Source organism: Homalodisca vitripennis, chromosome 4, assembly GCF_021130785.1.
Source record: "Homalodisca vitripennis isolate AUS2020 chromosome 4, UT_GWSS_2.1, whole genome shotgun sequence".
NCBI classification, from domain to species: domain Eukaryota; kingdom Metazoa; phylum Arthropoda; class Insecta; order Hemiptera; family Cicadellidae; genus Homalodisca; species Homalodisca vitripennis.
The window spans coordinates 193,087,722-193,095,628 of record NC_060210.1 but is presented as its reverse complement, the minus strand read 5'-3'; the positions used below and the strand labels follow the sequence as shown (position 1 = coordinate 193,095,628).

At 30.2% G+C, this 7,907-nt stretch overlaps 1 non-coding gene across 1 annotated transcript; it reads right to left on the bottom strand.

Annotated features, from left to right (window-relative positions):
• Window positions 1-515: 515 nt before the first annotated feature.
• On the bottom strand, window positions 516-586 carry Trnaa-ggc. The gene has a single exon. It is a non-coding gene; the product is annotated as a tRNA-Ala (tRNA).
• Window positions 587-7,907: the final 7,321 nt, after the last annotated feature.

The following is a 7,907-nucleotide window of genomic DNA, read 5'->3' as shown; positions in this document are numbered from 1 at the left end:
GTTTATTAAATATTAATTATTATTTTGTATCATTACAATTTCGTCAGTGTTATACTAAAATGTATTAATTAATAACTTTCTGGTTTCATTGTAAGTGAATTATTTTTTTACAACTTTGGAAGGTTCTAAAATAATACAACATACTTGAAAATTAAATATTTTTTACAAAACGTTTTAAAAAGTATTACGCCACTTTGCGATGTTTAAAACCGTTGCCACATCTTCTTTAGAGTTCTTTGTGTTTTTTACACACTAAGCTACAGATATGGCCATTTAATATAATTTTGTGGTTTTTTTTCAGTCAGGAAACATTTATAGTGAGCCTTAAATTAATAGCAGTAACCTGCGACAAACCCTCAATGAACACAAGAATAGAATACCACAAAAATTAAATAACTATGTAGGATAGTATCTAGAACTATTAATGCTACGACATCATTTTAGATTGAAAAAGTAAATGTATATGTAAATATATTATACAATAATGTCAATAAATATTTAATCACAAAAAGTACTTGCTCCGCCGGGATTCGAACCCGGATCTCTCACTTGCCAGGTGAATGTGCTACCATTACACCACAGAGCCCTTACTTATATATTATATATAATACAATATAAGTATATTATACACATATATATATATATATATATATATCATATTAAGTCATATATAATATAATATAATACATATATAAGATATATATTACATTTCAGTAATTATATATAACATTGCATTGAAAATATCAAGGAGAATTTCAGTACGAAAACTCTGCTACATTTTTACTAAGGCCGTTTCCTTTTATAATATGACTGGAAAGTTCATTAAACTCTCTAGTTTTTCCGTACTTTTTGTATTTCCCAAATGATCGACACTACGTTTGGTTGTTCTTTGTTTGAATATAAAAACATGGAGAAACTAGGAGAGCACACATATATATTATTGTTAGGAAATAAATTGCATGATGATGCTTTTAACCTCGCACAACTGTTTATTAAATCTAATGCGCTATTGAACAATATGTTATCTCGGTACCAAACACATTTCCATTTAATTGACGTCTAACAACCCCGGACGAATGTTACCCCTAACTGCTGTGTACTGTTGATTGGACAACATGGTCAGTATCAATCAGCAGAATTGTACCTTACCAGGGAGTAACGTACTCGTACATGCAACTCCATTACATAGTGCGCATTTTGCATAAGCGCTCTCATCTCTGTCTGTGCAACGTACTGCAATTGATGTGAATTGGTAGAATACTAACGTACACTGAACGGCAGGTCTAACATCCTTTTTCATATTTTCATCTGTCATAGATTTATTGGACCCATAGTTATTCTACAACAAATATTTCCGGTATGTGCCTTTCTGAATGTCTTATAATTTCCATATCGTAATTTATCAATAATTGAGACACAAAAATAGATTTATGGTAGATAAACCAACTGTAAAAATTTGAAAAATATTCTCTTTCGATTGTAGTTTATTGAGGAGTATTTCAATTATTATTGCAACTTTATATAAGCACATTTTCGTGAAATCGATAGAGAAATGTCTCCTAAGGTAGAAATCGAACTTTTAGCCATCCTAGTTTTAGCGGAGGTCGAAATATTAAGTAATTAAGAGGGTAAAGAGATTTAACTAATTAATTAAGCCTAAAATACTTTTATGTCATAATTTTCATGGCTTGCCGCACCTAAAGTTAACTGTCACACATGTAAGTAAAAATTCCTCCATACAGATTAGGAGACCAAGTCGCTACTTCTGCAAAACAGTCAGTATGTACGACTCGCTATTTATGCGCTTATTTTATATTTATTAATGTGTCTGAAGGTTTTCCTAGAGTGTTCTTAACTTATTTAAATTAACAATTAATTAACAAATTTAAATGAAGAGAATTTCAATGTTATGATATATATTGCACAATTATTGGCTTGATAATTTTCTTAACAATTATATTAGTTTGGACAAAAATTACAGCATAGATGATATCTACATCAGGTAGATAAGTTAATTAGTCAGTCTCAGCAATAAACAGTTTTAAAATTATGGTAGCTCAAATTCATGAAAATTTTTATCTCGACTATTTTATAACAGAAGCAAATATTTCGCTTATAATAAATAATAATCAAATATTTCGTAAATGTGTTCTTAGAACTATCTTGCAAAATATTGATTGGATATAGGAATAAGGGGTTAAAGTAATAACTTCCCATTGATGCAAATTAATTTTCGTATGAAGAAAGCACATAAATAATGTTTTGATGAGCTAATATAATATGTAAACAAAATGAATAGGTAAACTATTCTCATCCAATAAAGAGTTTCTATATGATCACCTTTGGAATGTATAAAATATTTTTAAGACCATTTCACAACATGAACACATTGTGAAAAAATTGAGAATCATTCGTAGTATCAGTATGTGACCGTTCAATATGCGTATAAATAGTTTATAATTGCTCACAAGAAATTAAGTCTGCGTCAATAAAGACCTGTTTCATATTTTAGCTGGTCAGCCTACAGATATATATAAAATCTACTTTTATCCGCTATGCCGCTAGAAAAATTATATTATTTTTACGAAAAATACGTATTAACGGTTAGGAAAACATTTTTCATTTGTTTCTAAGAGTTCATTTTAAACAATCTGTCAAATGAAATATTTAAAAGGAAATTTATTTAAACGTCACTAAATTTTATTTCCTAATTGATTTTATTTGTATGGATATTGTGGATAACTAAATTAAAGTAATTTTAGATAAGCTAAGTTAGATAACTCAAAGTTTAGATGATTAAATTAATCTAAGAAGATTAATTCATATATTCAACTAAATTTTACATTCAACAATTAAAAGAAGTAATAGATATTTGTTGGCAATATAATTTTACAATACATTTTCTGAGATTAGACTGTTGCCCAATGTCTACTTAAAACTCGTACGTAAATAAACTTGCTTTAACACTGCACAGCCATGTCACGTCAGTAACCCAGTGTGCTGAGGACGTGAGTGACGTGACACGAGTGAGGACGTGATAATTTACCGCGAACTTCGGTAGTTATGACGCCACTAACCTCCCAACTAACCATAGACGTGTCAATAACTTTCATACTATCCTCTAATATTTTAGTTATGTACTCACTTTATTAATGTATGCTTGCAGCTTTATTAAAAAATAAATTAGCATTTAAAGTATTCACGCACGGTCCATGTTACGCCATCACGTCAGTAACCAGTGTGCTGAGGACGTGAGTGACGTGACACGAGATTGCCGGACGTGATAATTACCGCGAACTTCAGTAGTTATGACGCCACAAACCTGCCAACTAACCATAGACGTGTCAATAACTTTCATACTCTCCTACAATATTGTAATTACGCCTTCACTTTGTATTAATGAAAACTCGCGCCTATTTTAAAACTAAATTGGTATTTACTGTATCTACCACACAGTCCATGTCACGTCAGTTAACCAGAGTGTTGGTGACGTGAGTGACGTGACACGAGATTGCAGGACGTGATAATATACCGAGAACTGCGGTATTGTTGATACCACAAATCTGACAACTAACCACAGACATGTCAATTACTGTAATACTAGGGTCTGATATTCCCTATAAGCGTTTATTTTATTAATAAAATACATATTTAAATTTTTTTTCTTCATTCTTATATGACAGTTTTTTATATGACATTTTTTATCATATGACAGTTCTTTCATTATAATCAATTTCAAGTAATTATCAATTACAGCTCATGGTTGCAATTGTTATCAACTTCAGAATATCAAATACCTTTCTTGAAAATACTGTTAAGAAATCTTATCAGAATAATTAGCTAGCTTATCATCTAGCGTGGAACTCTTAATTACAGAAACCAGCAGATAGTGGCCCAGATGCAAAGTCCCATTAGCAGGAAAACATTAGCGCCCATAATATACTTCGGTCTCGGTCTGCAGTGTGGTATTTAAAAGTTGCAAACGGTACCTTGTCTCACGCTGATTCAAAACTATATTTTTTTAGAAGTAACATATATTATGAGTTAATATAATTTTATATTGTACTTGGGAATATAAATTATTTTATGGCTACCTTCCTGGTGTCAGGACTACTTTCAAATCAGAATGGTATTAAGAGCAATTAGGAGAAAGAATAATTTAAATGATCAACCTACTGAATTACTGTTATTGTAGCTTCTTGATTATGGCTGATAAATTGTAACCAATTTTCTTTCGTTACTTTATGATTGAGTTAAACGTAAGCATTCCATTTTAAGCCTTATTCTGCTCACCCTCTTGAGTCATTGCCTGTGAGAGGATCTTATCATACACGATAAGGTACTGATAAACATTGCCTTCAGGATTTGGACCTGCGCTATCTAGCTCGGACTTACAGTCGGAAGTTGTAAACTAATCGGTTATCTTCTTGAGAAAATTGAGTTTCCACGTGTTTGTGAGTGCATTTTTCGCTTACCAAGGTGTGACCAATTTGGTTATAGTAATGGTAATAAACATGTTTTGAGGTTTACACCTAAGATATTAAGGCTATCTTTGTAAATTGAAAACATTTCATTACTCTTTTGACCATTATTTTGGGAATAAAATTTACTTTTACACCTTAAAACTATTATAACTTTGAATTATTTGTCTGAAGGCTGGAAACACAAAATTATAACCTTGTTTTCAATATGTATAAATATATTTTACAGTAAGTTATGGTTAATGGAAAAATTGGGCCATTGAACAGAATTGCAGGTTTTGTTTCATTTAAAATTCTATACGGTAGGCTGTGAACATATTGCTATGACTGAAATCTATGTTTTTGAAGATTTAAAGAATACGAACTTTTCAGGATACCATTTTCCAAAATTATATGTTTTTCTTATAGTATCCGAACTTTTAAAACCCGTATTCGACACTCTGGCAGATCATACTATTGGATTGGGTTCCTATCAGATTAGTATGTTCTTTAACTTTTGTTTCCAGATCATTACATAAGAAAGAATTATAGAAAAACCTATCAACTAAAATTTATAGGACTCGTGAATAAAAATCTTCCTTTTCATCTTAATTAAATTCAAACAAGATATTCAAAAATATGTTGATATGTAGGCTGTGTAAAATGCATTTCAAGAGTTTTTTAAATAAAAAAGAGGAGTTATAAATCTAATTTGTTTGAGCAGTAAGGTAGTCAAATGGGTGAACTTCAACCTTATAAATCACCCAATTCTTTTCTCTAAACAATACCTAAGTGGATTGGATCCCACGTTGTACTTATCAGGTTATAATATACCAAGTACTATAGAAAACTTATAACTTGACTGAAACGGAACTATAAATAATAACCATATTTATATCTTCTTTATGATATGCTGCACAATGTTGACAGTATTTAAACCTACATACAGAATATATATTATTTACACCTAAGAACATATGATATCATGAAATACTTATACTTATTCTTCTACTTATATTCACAACTTCCTCTTTTTTAATGAATGGAAATCTTTCATAAAACTTCATCGAGTTAACACCTGTATAAACGTCTTGGTAAAGGAAGAATTAAAAACACTAGATATCTCTTCTATCTTCTGTATTATAATTTTGGCATATTACACCAAAACAATTTGAAGCATGACAATACGAAGTTTAAATAACAAAACTTGAGGTAAAATGTTATTAGTTTGTGTTGTAAATGGTTTATATGTTGATAAACTTAACTACTTAAAAGGGTACAGCACCAAGTATTGCACATTATAAAAACAAATACCGACAGCTGAGTATTTCTTACACACTGTTAAATAGAAATTGGAAGAATTATGAAAATAAATCTTTATATTATGATTTGTACTGTAAAAGGGAAGCTCGATATTTAAATATAGTATTGTTTTTATTTCTTCTGTTTCAAATTTTATATTTTATTATATGGTAAATTACTCTGCATATATTGATACTATCCAGTATGGTCATAAATTAGTTTGATTGTTGTTTTGGATTTAATTTATCAAGCCCTTTAACTTTAGGTTTGACATAAAGGGTCATATTTAAAATTTTAGCTCTCACAACCCTCAGAACATTTATGGAAAGAGCAAAAAATGAAAATGAAAAATTATTTATTTACACAGGCAAAGTTAGGGCCGAATCGCCCTTTCTTACACTTACCCTGCGAAAACGTAAAATTTAAAACATTAAATTAATATTACCTTAAGATATAAACAAATACTTATAACGATAATAAAATAAAGAAATAATTACATTTACACAATACACACATTAATAAATTAACCGTAACAAAAATAACTTATGTTATTCTTAAAACACATATAAAATAAAATTATATACTTTTAGTATACAAATAAATTAAAGTATTTATTCCTAATGAATCCTATCTTTTATCACACACAATCTCACATTCATCCCTCTACCAGTGTCACGCCCACAGCATCTCAGACCGGAACCGCCTCGGCTAACCGCTCAAGATACATATCTTTCAGTTTCGCCACAAACCGGGAACGGTTATCGATGGAAGTAATTGTTTGGGGGAGGGCATTCCACAACCTACAAGCCATTACATGGAATTACTTATAAAACACCGCAATCCTGTGCTGAAGCACTCTCAAAATGTATGAGCCAGAGCGAGTGCTTCTTATAGTGCTTCTTCTTTTTTGTCATGGGTAACAACATAATTGTTACATTTTATTGTACTGTTTATTTCAATTCCAACCAACCTTTATATTTTGCAGATGAAATATAAATATTTTTACCTAATTAACTATTTTACTTAAACAACTCAAAAATTTAATTTGTATAAAATAATGTAACTTCATCTCCATGAAAATCGAAACAAGAGTAAATTCCCCACCACTTCAAACAGCAGATATGTAAAGGAATTTTGCTATAGTACTTAATGTTGAAGCAAACAATTTTAAAAAAATAGAACCAAACAAAGTGCCCCAATGTGTTATAACAATCCCTAATGGTGTGTTGTTAACGAGAGTTTCCATTAGCTCACCGGACAATGCAAATATATTAACCTGGTCTTCCTACTGTTTTAGTGATGTACGACGCTCTCAGGGTTCTGCCTATTCATGTCATACATGATGTAGTATATACGCTGTCATGTTGCAGTTTCATAAGATAAAATCTGACTGAAGGAAATTTCGGTTTTGAAGTTTTAAACTTTATTTTGAGTGCATGTGTAAAGTAAACTGGAATGTTTAGAATTAGTTACGACTCTGGTTATCTTACACCGTAATGTAACCAAATTAAACATACTAAAAGATAACTGTCATAAATATTTTAACCATCGATACATGTTTAACATTTATTTAAATATAATCCAAAGAACTTAAATGATTTTTTCAAACATTACAAATATCTGTTTATAGTTCATAATCAGCATCGTCATTATCAGTATGTATTTTACTGTCTCTTTTTAATACTCTTAACTAATAATTTTTTAACGCTTTTCATTATTCGGTGTATTTCAACATCCCTTATTCAGATTTAGTTCTTATGATTAAATCCTATTTTTTATAGCAAATTAAAACAACTGTTATATTTATACAATTTCCGATTTATACTAATTATTCAAAGATGAGAGACAGTTAGGATAGTTGTTTCACAGCTTAATTTTAACTATGGTGCCCCTATACTAAACAACAAGTGGAATGACGAAAATTGATCAACATCAACAGATATCTGGAGTTTGCAAGACTTAATCGAGGAAGTATACTTTTACAAAAGATCAATTAGTATAAAATACCTGAAAGCATGTACAGCACATACGCCTCCCTTATTATGACTACCGGAACATACATTACCCGCTTTGAAAATCAACAAATTATTTCACCAAATATAACTTTGGATTTGCAAGATTTAAAACGTTTACAGTAAAAATATA